The sequence below is a fragment of the Mirounga leonina genome, unplaced genomic scaffold, assembly GCF_011800145.1.
Source record: "Mirounga leonina isolate KUSES-001 unplaced genomic scaffold, KU_Mleo_1.0 Mir_107, whole genome shotgun sequence".
Taxonomy (NCBI): Eukaryota; Metazoa; Chordata; class Mammalia; order Carnivora; family Phocidae; genus Mirounga; species Mirounga leonina.
The window spans coordinates 1,785,533-1,801,544 of record NW_023270233.1 but is presented as its reverse complement, the minus strand read 5'-3'; the positions used below and the strand labels follow the sequence as shown (position 1 = coordinate 1,801,544).

Below are 16,012 nucleotides of genomic sequence, written 5' to 3'. Positions count from 1 at the left end.
GATTAATTTCAAGTGAGGAAGACACGTTGAAGGTTAAGATAGGCCAAAAGATGGCCTCTTGTGCTAAAGAGTTAGCCAAGTAGTGAATGCAAAGGACAAGTTCATGAAGGAAATTTAAAGTGCTACACTAGTGAACACATGAATGATAAGAAAGCAAAACAGCTTTCTTGGTAATCCAGAGAAAATTTTAGTGGTCTGGATAGAAGAGCAAACCAGCCACCACATTCCCTTAAACCAAAGCCTAATCTGAAGTAAGATCCTAACTCTCTTCAATTCTGTGAAGGCTGAGAGAGGTGAGGAGGCTGATGTAGAAAAGTTTGAAGCTAGTAGAAGTGGCTCATGAGGTTTAAGGGAAGAAGCCATCTCCATAACATATAAGTGCAAGGTAAAGGAAGCAGCAAGTGCTGATGTAGAAGCTGCACAAAGTTATCCAGAAGATCTAGCTAAAATAATAAATTCAACTGGCTACACTAACAACAGATTTTCAATGTAGATGAAACAACAGCCTTCTATTGGAAGAAGATGCCATCTAAGACCTTCTTAGTAAGAGAAATCTGTCTGACTCAAAGCTTCAAAGGACAGGCTGACTCTCTTGTTAGAGTTGAATGCATCTGGTGACTTTAAGTTGAAGCCAATACTCATTTACCATTCCAAAAGTCCTGTGGTCCTTACAAATTATGCTAAATCTACACTGCCTACGTTCTATAAATGGAACAACAAAGCCTGGATGAAGGCACATCTATTTACAACATATTTTAAGCCCACTGTTGAGACCTACTGCTCAAAAAAGATTCTTTTCAAAATATTACTGTTCATTGACAATGCACCTGGTTTCCCAAGCATTCTGATGGAGATATGCAATAAGATTAATGTTGTGTTCATGCCTGCTAATACAACATCCGTTCTGCAGTCCATGGATCAAGGAGTAATTTTGACTTTCAAACCTTATTATTTTAGAATTACAATTTTTTTTTTTTTTTACACAGGCAGGTGAAAAATTTTATTTCACAGTTGTCTTTAAAACCACAAAGACACTATGTTCCTCATATAAAAACATCAGTACAGATACCTATACTTTCTAGAAAATGATTATATAGACCCTCTCAAAGAAAAATGCACACCATTATATGGTTTCAGACAAGTTGCTAAGGAAAAACACATCTGGACTGATTCCTAAGTGTAGATTATTGTCATCAGTACATGTTCCTGCATTCTTACAGATTTGATAATAAACGTATAGACTGGCTTGTAACTTAATGTTCCATCAGTTCATCAACCTTTTCTGCAGGTTCATCAGCAGGTTGAGCAGGCTGTGCCTTTCTCTGTGGTCTTTCTTCAAGACCTTCCAGGAATGGAGATACATCATCATCATCATCATAAATCATAAACTCCAAGTCTCTACCAATAATTCCAATGGAAACATTCATTGTAGTTAGGTCCTGTTCTGCAGGAAGTGTCTCTCGTAAGGCATGAAGACCATGTTTAACCAGTTCATTCAAATTGCACTCCATAAACCCAGACATATGTCTCTCCAAGTAAGTACGAGCTGACTGAGAATGGGCTCCAATGGACATGGCTCTATAGTCAAAATAGTTGGCAGATGGACAGGTTTGGAAAATGTGAGGGCCCATATCATCATAACCAGCAATAAGCAGCCCAACACCATATGGTCCCAGGCATATCGTTCTGTTGGTATCTGGGCCTTGTTTCCAATTAGAGATACAAGACGAGACACAGGAAGAGGTCTGTCAAATACAAATCTGAAATCCAAGCACTCTTGGCACATAAAATTACATAACAGTCTAGCATCAGCAGTAAGTCCTGCAATTGAGATACCAATATGGTTGTCAACATGGAGAATTTCTTCTGATGAGCTGCAAGCTCTGACTATGCTCTCTTCAGTGCAACCAACACTGCATGAGTTTTTGATTTCAGACCAACTGTGGCTGAACCTTGCTTGACAGCTTCCCTTGCATACACAATTTGATGAATCCTGCCCTGAGGGCTCCAAACAGTGACACCATTATCATACTGGTTGCAAAACATGGTCCTGGCGTGGGTCTGGCTGCGGCCTCCTGCAGAGGTGCGGGTTCAGGAGGGTTGCCGAAACTACCACTCGGGGATCTCTAGAATTACATTTTATAATTCTATAGCTTTCATAGATAGTGATTCCTCTGATGGATCTGGGCAAAGCAAAAGGAAAACCTTCTCAAAAGAGTTCACCATTCTAGATGCCATTAAGAATAATTATGATTCATGAAGAAATCAAAATATTAATGTAAAAAGGAGTTTGAAAGAAAAGAAGTTGATTCCAACACTTATGGATGACTTTGGACTTTGAAGGGATTCAAGACCTCAGTGGACAAAGTAACTGCAGATGTGGTGGAAAGAGCAAGAGAACTAGAATTAGAAGAGGACTCTGAAGATGGGACTGAATTGCTGACATCTAATGATAAAATTTGAAAGGATGAGGAGTTGCTTCTAATGGATGAGCAAAGAAAGTGGTTTAAAAGTGGTTTCTTGAGATGGAATCTACTCCTGGTAAGATGTTGTGAAGATGGTTGAAATAACAAGAAGTATTTAGAATATTATATAAACTTAGTTTATAAAGCAGCAGCAGGGTATGAGAGGATTGACTCCAATTTTGAAAGAAGTTCTGCTGTGGGTAAAATGCTATTAAACAACATTGCTTGCTACAGATAAATTGTTCCTGAAAGGAGGAGTCAGTCGATGCAGCTAAGTTCATTATTTTAAGAAATTGCTCGGTCCCTTGGGTGGCTCAGTTGGTTAAACACCTGACTCTTGATTTCAGCTCAGGTCATGATCTTAGGGTCATGGGATCGAGCTCTGTGTTGGGCTCCATGCTAGGAGTGGAACTTGCTTAAGATTCTCTCTCTCCCCCTCCCTTAGCCCCTCCCTCCATCATACTCTCTCTCTCTGTCACTCTTTAAACAAACAAACAAAAAAACAAAAAGAAATTGCCAATCATCCCAACCTTCAGCAACCACCACCCTGATCAGTCAGCAGCCATCAATATTGAGGCAAAGACCCTCCATCAGCAAAAAGATTACCCCATGCTGAAAGCTCGGATGATGGTTAGCACTTACTAGCAATAGAGTATTTTTTAAGGTACATACACTTTTTTAGACATAATGCTATTACACATTTAATAGACTACAGCATAGTGTAACATAACTTTTATATGCACTGGGAAACCAAAAAAATTAGTTTTTCTCACTTTATTGCCATATTCACTCTGTTGTCGTGGTCTGAAAGCAAACCTGCAATATCTCGAGGTATATCTGTACTTATAAATATGTCATTCTGAATTGCCACCACAAACAAAATGCATTTTCTCAGTTGTCACACCAGAGATGTGATGCATAGCATCTTGTCAGTTAACAATTGTTCTGTTTGGCACTATGAATATTTAGGATGCTCCACACTGTCTCTTATTTATGTGCCCATTCACACCCAAGATGTTCAGAGGTTCTTTAGTCACTGGAGGTCATTAGCCCTAACTTACCACCTCACTGTCATGGTGTCAGTTGGCCAAGTTTTCACAGATATGGCACGGGCTGCAGTGATTTTGCTTTCTTGTTTTTCAAATAAAATTCCATAATATTTTCGTTGGTGATATAGATAATTAGAAGAATTCATGGAGAGCTTTAGTTGTCTCTTCCATCAGAAATGCCAGAGGTAATGTTTAATTCTTGCTACTCATAGTCCTTACTATCCGGAACTTTACTTGGAACTCTCCCTTGGCTGCTCTGGTCACAGCTAACTTTGGAATAATAAAATATGGAGACAAGTTTGTTTTTGTTTTAGTTTTTGTCATCTTTATCCCCACCTGACTGATTTCAGAGGACAAATAAGGCATCACACTGGCATAAGAACAGTGGTTCAGAAAAGTGAGAGAAGCATATTATAAATATTCTGAGTTGTACAAAGTAATGCAATTGAAATGACTGACTGGTTCTTTTTTGAGTACCTCTGCATTCCACAAACCAGTCAAAGGTCTAAATCCATACACATTGCTGAAAAGTGAAAATGTGGTTCAGGCATCTGTATAGTTCAGATTGTATTGAACACTTTAATTATATACCTGATATATTTATATATTACTATAAACCCAATATTTATACTGTTAAACTGAAAGAAGAGAGATAAAAAGACCCAAGCTGAGACATTAATTTTTATTTAAGCATCCGATAAGTGAGGATTACTCTGGTAAAGGTGAAAGACCCTTCAACGCAGAGTTTGAAATACCTGTTTCTGTCATTATACACTAATTGGAATTATAACTATTTTCTTTGACACCTTTCAGAAGCCTCTAAGGTGGTTTTAATGAAAGTCCCTTGTGAAAGTAATGATGTTATATTTTTACCTTGAAACTTATACCAAACAGATATTTCAGATTATCTTTGAGAAGAAGCATATCTGTCTTATATACATTTCTTATATAAAGACAGAAAAGTAAGTACATATTCTACTGAGGTCAGAAAGTAAATTTTAATGTAAGGATTTCTATTAACTCTGTATGACATTCTGTAAACAAATCCCAATGAAATTAGACTTGTTTTTTAGACTATTGTAATGTAATCCAATGGGATTATTTCTATCTTGGAGTAAGTCTTCAGAACAACTCAAAATTACTATGAGTAAAATAAAGCTTATGTTCTAAGTGCTTCAATTGAGCAGTTAGAGTGTATCCTCTGGGATAGATAGGTCATTTGTTGTTTCTATCATTAAATGATAGACCATAAGTGTTCCTTTGTACATGCCATTCTCCTCTGCATCCTAATATCAGCTGGTGGTGTGGAATATACATACTACAGAACCAAGATGGGAATCTAATTTGGTTGAGATGAGGGTGTATGTCATATAGAACAGCCAGAGTGACATCTCAGAGGCTTTCCTTCCCAGGCTGTATCTGGAGTTCCTAAGGTGCTATGTTTCTGAATTCTGCATAGTACATAGACCTAATTGGGTGGATATTTCAATAGATGCGTTTCAACAACTGAATATTGATTAGCTGGTTATTACCTTTGGTGTCCTTAGACATCTCACAATTTTCAGACCATTATCTTTAAAATGAGCTTGGAATGTGCTTTTATATTCCACTCTAGCTCAAATACTCTCTGATCACCAAGATTCCAGATGGAGACATATTAGCTCCTCCCTTTTACTTAAATTAGAAAACAGATGATATAAATTATCGTGCATCAAATTTACTACAGAACTGGATGAAAACACATAGGATTTTATTTGTTGAATATTTAATTATGTAAATGCGTACATGCATATATCTGCATATAAGTGTATAGGTTATATTATGTATAATGAATTACATATTAACATGATATATATTATCTATTATATCTTATACATGGTGAATGAACTGAGAAAAGTGTATCTCTCCATAAGAGAGCCTTTATACTAACATTTATTACACAACCATTCATCTACATCAGGGGTTGGCAAACATTTTCCAGAAAGGGCCAGATAGTAAATATTTTAGGCTCTGCAGGCTACATGGTCTCAATCCTTACTACTCAGCTTTGTTACTATAGGACCCAAGTACTCATAGACAATACATAAGTGGATGAGTGTGGCTGTGTTTCAATAAAGTTGTATTTACAAAAACTGGTGGTAGGCTGAATTTGGCTTTTATGCCAAAGCTTGTCCTGATCTAGGTTATGTGGAAAAAATTGTGAATATATTCACAATCTAATGAAATATGTTCATTGCTATTGTGGCTTCATTTCTACCATGCAAACAATGTCTAGAAAGATGACTAGTTTATTAGATGATGTTAATATTATTTTCCTTTCAATAGATTAAAAAAATCAAGAAATTCTAACACAAGTATCTATGTAATTTATCATTATTCTAAACTCCAGTGAGCAAATTATATTAAATTGAAGTCATATCATATGATTTAGACCTGCACCATCCCAGACAATAGCTTCTAGACAAACATGACTGTATATATTGAAACTAATATAATCAAAAATTCAGGGTCATAGTTATAAAGATATATTTCAAATGCTCAATAGCCACATGTTTCTAGGTTACCACATTGGATAGCATAGAGAACATGTCCATTATTGCAGAAAGTTCTATTGGACAGTGCTGATACTGGAACAAAATCACATATTCAACCATTATAGATAAAAAAGGCAAACATCTTCATAGAAATGATAGAAGTAAATTGTGCCAGAAGGAAATAAATTCTAAACTTTCAGAATCTATAATTATTAAGTTTCAAACCCTCAAATATTTCCATTTATACTATTACCACAGAAATTTCCTTGAGATGTGTGTCATGCCCTCATATATTTAAAAAGAAATTCCAGTTCAGGGTCTAAGATGTAAATGCCATCTGTTGAAGTTACTCAACCAAAGTGCTGAAGGCTACCAAATTGCTTCTTGTTGACTCCTACTACTCAGAACTTATTAAATAATTTTAAGCAAATTTAATTCTAAAATCTGAGCTTGCATGTACCCAAAAGGGTTTTCTGTAAGCCTTTCTCTGTGTGTGTGTGTGTGTGTGTGTCTGTGTGTATTTATTTATTTATATAAATTGTATTACTTTGTTACTGATCATCCTCTATGAACTCACTCCCAGCACAGGGCATTAAAAATAATTTCATTTGTATTTGAAAAATGAAGGGCCCAAAGAAATTTGAATCAAGACACATTTTAGCTTATAAAAGGCTTTTATTCCTTTATGAGTTCTCATTACTGAAACATTTTAGAAATCTCAGAAAAATATTGAGATTCTCAAGGAAAGTATACAGAACAGGTTTTAATTTTTTAATCTAGTCAAGGGAAACAGCCTTGAATCAATTATCCACAGTTTTCAACGTATGATCAAGGATTTTGACAATATTTAGATGTTGAATTGCCAGGCTATTAGCAACCAAGAAATTTGATTAGACATCCATATTAATAAACACCTGTCATAATAGCATAACAGATGTTCTAGAAGCATGGCTAACCCAAAATGTAAATTTAAAACTTTGGTCATATTCCTCTACAATGTGATGCCTAAATTAAATTTCATTACTTTACTCTATTTGTTTTACTAAAACTCAACTGCTAAAATAATTTTGCTCAATAAAAAAGTGTTTTTTATTTTAAATGATTAAAAGATCTCTGAAATCAAAGCCTATTGCCCAAATATTTGAAATTATTGGTTAAAAGTACATTAATGATGTGGTGTGTGTGTGTGTTTGTATTTATATATATGTATATATGTGTGTATGTGTGTATATATATTGGACCAATTATTTTAAATTTGTGATCATTGAGAACATGTAATTTTAATTGATAATCACATATGTAAGTCACTCAATTTTTGACAAAGGTTTATTTATTTATTGAACAATGATCCACTCAATACAATGGTTTCTATAATGTAGTAAACTCTTGAAACTAATACATTCTCTTCCCCTAGGAGCATATTCCATGAAAGCAGTATAGAGAAATATCATGTGTAAAGAAATATTTATTATTTGAATAAATTTAATAAATAAGCAATGTGTATTATCAAAGAAATAAATGTGTGTATAAAACCAAAAATAAGTATGAACTGCGCTGAGGGCGTGTTTTATTATACAAATGTGCTTACTTTTCTCAGTACAACTCCAAATATGGAACATTTCTTATGCAAACTTATATGATATTTAGGCAAGTATCAATCTAAGGGAGTGTGTACTAGTTAACTATGCCAGATTATTAAGTATTTGTCTCAAGAAATTCCAACATCATATGCAAGTACTAACTGCATTCATGTATTTCTATAGGAACTTGAAGTCTAACCCATTTTAAAGTAGTGTTTTTGAGTGGTGGCTTCTTCACTCCACCCCCCAAAATGGTAGCAAATTGGCATCTAGTTCCTACTGGTAAGAGCATCAGTTCTTACAGAAACTAGTTATAAATGGAGTAGTAGGAAAATCCAAGGATAGTGGTTAAAATAAACATCTGAGGGAGCAATGTTATGGGTGCCACACAAGAATGACAGTCTGAAAGTTGTCTGTAAGGAGATAAGACTTTTACAGAGAACTGAGTTATATGTATATTTTCAGGTGATGGTAAATTAACCATAATGAATATTTCAAAATTGCTTAATTTACACCTATTTCCATTTATTAACTGACTTATTTTTATTCATAATCATGGTTAGATGATAAAATATCTAGTTCTGTGTTGAAGTTCAAATATCATCTTACAATAAATTTAGTTCAAACTGAAGGTTGAAATACAAATGGTAGGGTTTCTCTTCCTCCTCCTCTTTTCTCTCACTACCCTTCCATGAAGCTACCCAGACCTCCACAGCCTATATTGTGCAGCTTTTGTTCTTCACAGAAACTTGGCCTTAAGTCTTTCAAAATTTCCCCCTTTATTAATTGCTGTTTGTTGCTGAGATTACCTGAGAGGGCTCAGTTTGTTCTCTGAAACTTTGATGTTGTCTTCTCTTTGTAGAGCAGGTGAATTTCCATAAGAACACTGGGTCACATGAGCTTTCCCATGTGACCAAATCTTGACTGTAGCATCAGGTGTTTTCTCCTTATCTCTTTTCTTCCTCCCTTGTTTGGATCAATACAGCAAGCTTATTAGTTGCTACTTTTTTTTCTTCTTCCTCTTGGCTTGTTCATTCTGTTAATTTTTTAAATGTCCTTTTTCTTCCTCAGTATTCTAGACTGTATTTTTCAGAAAATACAATGGCGTCTTAACAAACATGCCAAATACCTGAATCTAACCCTTCATTCTCACAGGAGATGCTTTCTGTGTTGCTCCAGAGGACAGAGTTAGAACCACTGTGAAGAATTCAGGAGATCTTTGTTCAATTTAAAGAAATAACTAGCAGTTAAAGCTGTCAAGCTAAAAACAAAAAAACAAACCAAAACAAAACAAAAACCTATCCCAAGGAGTTACAAGTCCCCAGTCTGGAAATATGCCAGCAGAAATTAGAGAACTATTAGTCATGGAGGTTGGAGAAATTATTTCCACAGTTGAGAGAACCTAGGCTAATTGGTCATCAAGTTCCTGTTCAACTATCAGTTTCTATAATTGTATAGTTCAAAGGCATTTGTGATTATAAAGTATCATGATTCACGTCCACTCTGATTAGCTGTTTCTCATTCACTTATCTCATTTTACTTACTTTTATCCTTTAATATCATTATATATGGTTTATAGTACTTATTCAAGGAAGAAATTAGTTCCTTTGGAAATAGTCTGTGGATCACTTTCACAACTCCAGCTGGTCTCTAGGATGTAAGACCTATATTTTTTTTCTTACTCACACTCAACTAATGTTATTATATGGCTTCACCTGTCAATCCCAAACTTGGTACAGACATTAATTATTTTCTCCTTCAACCAATATTCTCTGTCCCAACCAGGTATTTTATGATATTACTCGGTTTTCATCTTGCTATTATTAACATCTGAAACTGTCTTATTATTTATTTTATATGTTTATTTGCCTCTCAACTTCACTGGGTGTATATATATATATCAGTCATATATATATATATATCTGATAATCTGTCATTCTTATACTTCAGGTTTGTTAGTATATCAAATTCAACACATATCAAAATCAATAATCTGTGGGAAAGTGGTTTTTTGTTTGTAAAATATCATACAACTGAAACTTACTGTTATGGGTAACATTAAAACATCTATGAAACGAAGGGTCTGTAATCTGTTTTATCCACAAGTAAGACTAACAAGTATCTCCAGTTTTAACTAGCAGCAGAATGGGGAGAAGAAAAAAAAAGAGAAGAGGCAAAGAATAAGAGAGAAAACAACAAAAAGAGGGAGAAAAATAAGATAAAACATACAAGGTGAGATTGCGCAGAGAAGGTATGACCAAGAGGGAAGCAGAGAGGAGGGGGTAGAACCAAGAGAGAAAATGATTATATCTGATAGGGATTTGAGAGTGGCACCCATGGTGACCAGGTAGGCTAAGATCTCTAAACTGGGGCTTCATCCATTTCCAAGCAATAGGCTGTTTGAGGTCAGAGATGAGGCAGAATGTGTGTTTCAATCCAACACAAGATTAGCCAAGATGAAGTGTCATTCCATGGAAAAGGGTGAGTTCCATTGCCAGAGACAATATATCATGTACTTGTTCATTGTTAAAATCAAAACTGCAGCAGGAATATATGAGCATGCTTACCAAGAATCTCTTCTCATGTGGTTGATATGGAACTTTGATTCCAAGAGCAAGACTGTGGCAAGAGGCTTCTGTCTAGTAGTGGGGTATGGACTTCTGAATCCTTAGTATAAGCTACAGTGCACATGATTTGACTTCCCTTTACTTTTGTTCAACTTGGCCCAGCAGAAACCTCTGCACTTCTCTCAGTCTGGCCTGGCCCACCTTCCCATAGTTAGTTATGTGCATGGCTTAATGACGGGAACATAACCTTTGAAAAGAAAATGAAATCATTAATCTCACTTTGGTGCTCCTCGGGGGCTGAATGTGTGCAAAACTATAAAGGATGTCCAAGCTGAACTCTCAGAAGACAGAGCAGAACCTCCAATTCCCAGCCCTTCAAGTATTTGCCATGTTTCTAGAAATAGCATCTATTTTTAAAAATAAGTAGTCCTTTTGTTCCTTGGACTTTTTTTCTTAATTGTAATGTTTCTGGCTTTCAATTTGAATTCATCTTTCACCTTTAGTTCTTTGCTGCTCTAAAAAGCACCTAAAAATAATTCCTGTTGTCTTTACTATAGCATCTGTGCTTACAGGGATAAACTGTTTTTGGTTCTTTAACTTACATTATGCTTCCTTCTCTTATACCCAATAAAGTTAGGAATAATAAAAACATGTTCTTTTTTTTTTTAAAGATTTTATTTATTTATTTATTTGAGAGAGAGAGAGAGCATGAGATGGGGGAGGGTCAGAGGGAGAAGCAGACCCCCCTGCTGAGCAGGGAGCCCGATGCAGGACTCGATCCCGGGACTCCAGGATCATGACCTGAGCCGAAGGCAGTCGCTTAACCAACTGAGCCACCCAGGCGCCCCAATAAAAACATGTTCTTATGGTCACTTATAATTCTATTCAGAACTAATTTAGAAAAGGAGAAGGAAGATGTATTATACATGAGTATATGTAAGATACATATGTGCATCTTTAAAAATTTTAGATAAAGTAGTGTCTCAGGATAATCATTCATTGCCTCCTTTCAGATGCTAAAGGTGATTATCCGTTGTGAATTTGACATTTATTTTGAACCTTTAAAATAAATATACTCTTATTTATAGTTCTTCTCTTTCATGCCTTCTGGCAATCTATTATTTGATATACCTAATAGAGGCAAGAATACAAAATAAACTTCATGGGTTTGTATTCTTTTCTTTGCAACTGGGATAAGAGAATTGATTAACTTATCTCTTGAAATATTTATTTTTGAAAGAACTATACGTAAGTCCATGGCTTGTCTCCCTACTGCTTTCTCTGCCTCCAGATGTTCTGGGAAACCCAAGTATGAATTATCGATGGACCATTCCCCAATAAGCTTAGAGTCTTAGTTCAAGAGTTAAGACATGCATATACATAACTCTAAGGCAGGAAGGGATGACAATATCAAGAGAGGTACTGTATGATGGCAGAAATGTCAGGGGGACTAAATATATATATTTCCTGCTTTAGACAACTGGAAAGACTATCTGGAAAAGATAACATTTGAGCTATGTGTTTAAATGGTAATCTCTAAAGTGGAGCTGTTAGCTATTCTGTTGGAGAGTGGAAAGAAAACATTTGAAATTTTATTTATGTTTGTTATCAGAAATATTAAGAATTGTATTCTTAAGACTATTTTATACATGATTGATGCTGATACTCTCCTTTACTACATATTGCAGACAAGAGAGTTCTACAGCTTAGAAGGATTGATTATGATATCTTCACTTGTTCAGTAGTTTTCAACATATCACACTTAATGTGTACCCAGTTAACTGGATTTATGAATTATGCTATCTAGTTTTAACTAAGCTAACCTTCATTAAATTGGATCTGTTTTTAAATTTTTAGAAAAAAAAATGGATTGAGGATAATTAAAAGGGAAATATTTCCAAAGAACAAGATATCAGAGTTGACAATTCTCTTTATTCCGAAGAGGAGATACTGGTCAGCCCCATTACAAAGCTAAAAATCAATGATGAATTAATAAAAAATTGACAGGAACTGGGCCAATAAAATTAGTATTTACAAAGACTGCTTGAAGAATGGATTTACACTCTCTAACACTCATGTTAAATTTCTCCTTAAGGGTATATTGTGTCTTGAGATTGTTTTTAATGCCATTATCATTAACAAGAAATTTAAAATGGTTTTTCATCTTTAATTGATCTCTTTATAATTTCTATTTCTATATATCTTTTATAATATGCATAATTTATTAGCACACATGTAACATAAGTAAATATATATAGAGAGAGGAGATGAAGGTAAAATATGTGTTATCTCATCCTATGCTTGACAGAGCAGGCTGAATAAAGGCCCCAAAACAATGTATTTGGCTAAAACTATGAATGTTTTGCTATTCAAAGCACCAAAAGTTCAATGTAAAGAGGGGATGTCTTAAGAATGCCAGCTCCTGGCATAAGCAAAACTATAAAGGATGTCCAAGCTGAACTCTCAGAAGACAGAGCAGAACCTCCAATTCCCAGCCATGGAACAGTCACAATCTTAATGACTTTAGCCTCTGGGAAAATGTCATTTTTTTCCCATTGGGGGAAAAACTTTATTCAGCCCCAGACTGCAAGCCATAGAAATGAATTCTGTGAGCTTCCTCTTGAGAGTGACAAATTTGGATTTTATTCAGAGTAAACATCTTATCCTATGGCCGTTGATGTTCTGGTTTCCTATTATTTTCTTCCCAGATACGCACCCCCCCTTAATTGAAGACCCAGTATCTCACATTTTTCAATATTTTCAAAAAGTAAAAAATAAAAAAAACATGGGGGTTTAGGGAGGAGCTCTAGGCAGGAGAGAAAGGCAGCTATCTCAGTCAAGTTCAATATGCTTGCATGCCATCATTAAAGTTTTCAGAAGAATTTCAGGAAACCTTTGAGGCCTATTTTCAGAAAGAGAACAGGCAGGCCTTGAATGAAACAGACCCCTCATAGAGAAGGGTGGAGGAGATCTATGGTCCCATGCAAACTGACACCTTGACCCAAGGCACTGCTGAGACAGCAACAGAGCACCCATGCCTAACAAAGAACAAAACAAGTCTAGAACGTTACCAAAAAAAAAAAAGGAAAAAGGAAGAAAAAAGAAAATCTAAGCCCTGACTTTCTTTTCTATTCCTTTCTATTGTAATTTTGGTTTAATAAGAAATAAATCATTAAGCACAAAATTCGAAACTGGGTTATAGGTCCTTTTAAGGTAGTTCAGTCTGATAGTGACATGTGACCCTCCAGACTGAGCCCTCCAATATAAAAGCAGGTCTAAATAACTAAGTATGGCATGAGTCTATTTTATTCCAAGGCAAGAGATTTTTAGGGCAAAGGCCAGCACACATAGACAAGAGGGTGGATCGCACAGCTGGGCATGATGTCGCATCATGAGGTTTTACAATGATATTGATTTAACTTCTCTTAACCGAGGAGGCGTTAAGTATGCTGTCTCACATAGCATTAGATAAATAATTGGGTATCAGGCCTGACAGAGGGAGACAGTAAAAAAATAATGTGTGTCTGAAACTAGAGCAGATTATTTCATTCATATTTTAAAACCATACCCTTTACTTTAAAGAAATCAGCTTTGGGTCACTGTACAATAAAATAAATTCAATAAAGCATACAAATCAATGGAAAGCAGCAAGACTGGCACATTAGCATGAAAACGACCTGCATAAAACAGTGTGTATCAAGTCACGCTCGATCTGAATAAGCCAATTGAAAATGGTAGGCTTTGTAGTATCTTAAAATTTAATAAACTGTAGCTATATCCAACTAGACTAGGGAAGGGAGGGAGGCCCTGCTAAAGATCGATAGGCAGTTTTCCTCTTTGCCAGAAGCAGTAGGAAGGCCAGAGGCTGGTGGCAAGCCAGACCCTGGCACCGCGTGTGTCCAGTCTATTTAATCTATGGTAGGTCTTGACTAAGTTAGTAACCCTTTCACTCCCATGTGTTTGTTCAATTGGACCTTAGGATAACATAAGGCTGTGACCAGAGTTGGAAGTGAGTTGGTATGTAGGCTTCAAGGAGGTCAAATGCTATATAATAAAAGCTAAATTATATTACGTTCATCTGTGAATTGTGTAGGACTGTTAAATCACAGACCTGTATCTCTGAAACAAATAATACATTATATGTTAAAAAAAAAAAGAAGATAGTAGGAAGGGAAAAATGAAGGGGGGGAATCGGAGGGGGAGACGAACCATGAGAGACTATGGACTCTGACAAACAAACTGAGGGTTCTAGAGGGGAGGGGGGTGGGAGGATGGGTTAGCCTGGTGATGGATATTGAGGAGGGCACGTTCTGCATGGAGCACTGGGTGCTATACGCAAACAATGAATCATGGAACACTACATCAAAAGCTAATAATGTAATGTATGGTGACTAACATAACATAATAAAAAAATAATAATAAAAAAGAAAGTGATTATTTTCTAAACCCATAAAATTTGGTCTGCTATTCAAAAAGCAGGAGCAGCCAGTACATCACAGTGGTTTAAGGGGAAGCTTGAAAAAATGCCCAGGCTCTGGAAGAGATCATGTACATGATTAATGCGGAGGCTAAGGCCAGCAGGAAGAAGAGGGACGTCCACAGTCAGAGAGTGTGATTGTCTTTACAGTGCACTGGCTTTGATTAACGTGCACACTCAGAGAAGTAATGTGTGGAAGGCCAGAAAAGACCTGTTTTCAAATGTTGGTGCTGAGTACAGATTTCCCATTACGTCCTGAGAGGGTATTGATGAACAACGACTTAAAGTCTTTTTTTGGGGAGAGGATGCCGGAGGGGTTACTTTCCCATGCACGGGGAAAGATACAAATGGATTTCCTTGTCAGTGCTCACTACCCTTATGAGTCTGGAGAGCCAGCAGTGAGAAGTTTATCCCTTATTTCAGTTTCAATTACCAATTCTTTGCAAGAGATATCTTAAGTGATTTTAACTGTAATGTTCTCCTTAAATGACTCCTTTTGGTATGCAGTGTGTCTAGTTCTTCAATGTCTTATGAAATCATGTTCCAGAGTTTTCAAAGCCTGTAGGTCCCAAAGAAAAAATGACAACATGTAATAATCACCTGAGAAACTTTCCCCACCTACACCAGAAAGGATGCCTTCTGTCCTCTTGCCCCAGGCTGGAGTCTGATGTGCTTTCAGTGGTTGTGTGTCCTGTGTAGCCCTGGGAGAAAAGAAAAGCATGCTAAAATTAATGTGTAGTGTAAAGGGGGGGTGTGTGTAGAGGAGAGCACCAGCAAGCACATAAAGTATCTCTCCAGGAAACTCTGGTTTTTCCAGGTTTCCAAATTTCCCCAGTCCTCACTATTTTATATGAATTGTAAGTAAAGGGACATACAGCTAGCAAACCATTAAGAACCAAGCACCTGACACTTTTACTGGAAGTTAGAATAATACAGATCATGTGAAAAAAACCAAAACAAACAAAAAACAAAAAACTAGCAAGCTGGAGAAGCATCCACCAGAGCACTGTCAATTTGTTCAGCTGATTTGATCCATGTCCAGAAAAACCAGTAGCTCCCTCATAGGAACCAAGTCGGACTACTTGGTAGTGATTCATGAGGGCTGTGGTAAACTGAATAATGGCTCTCCAAGATGTCCACTTCCTAATCCTGTGAATCCTATGAACCTGTGAATGTCACCTTCTATGGCAAAAGAGACTTTTTTTTATAAAAAAAGATTTATTTACTTTAGAGAGAGAGAGATGGAACGAGTGCGGGGGGTGGGACAGAGGAAGAGGGAGAGAGAGAATCTCAAGCAGACTCTGTGGGAGCCTAGTGTGGGGCTTGATCTCATGACCCTG

General features: G+C 36.2%; 1 protein-coding gene and 1 pseudogene across 1 annotated transcript in view; one reads left to right on the top strand and one right to left on the bottom strand.

Annotated features, from left to right (window-relative positions):
* LOC118018595 (catenin alpha-3-like) overlaps positions 1-16,012 on the top strand; it is a 1,827,095-nt gene that overhangs the window by 1,718,958 nt on the left and 92,125 nt on the right. The window lies entirely within an intron of this gene.
* On the bottom strand, positions 1,254-2,115 carry LOC118018601 (annotated as a pseudogene).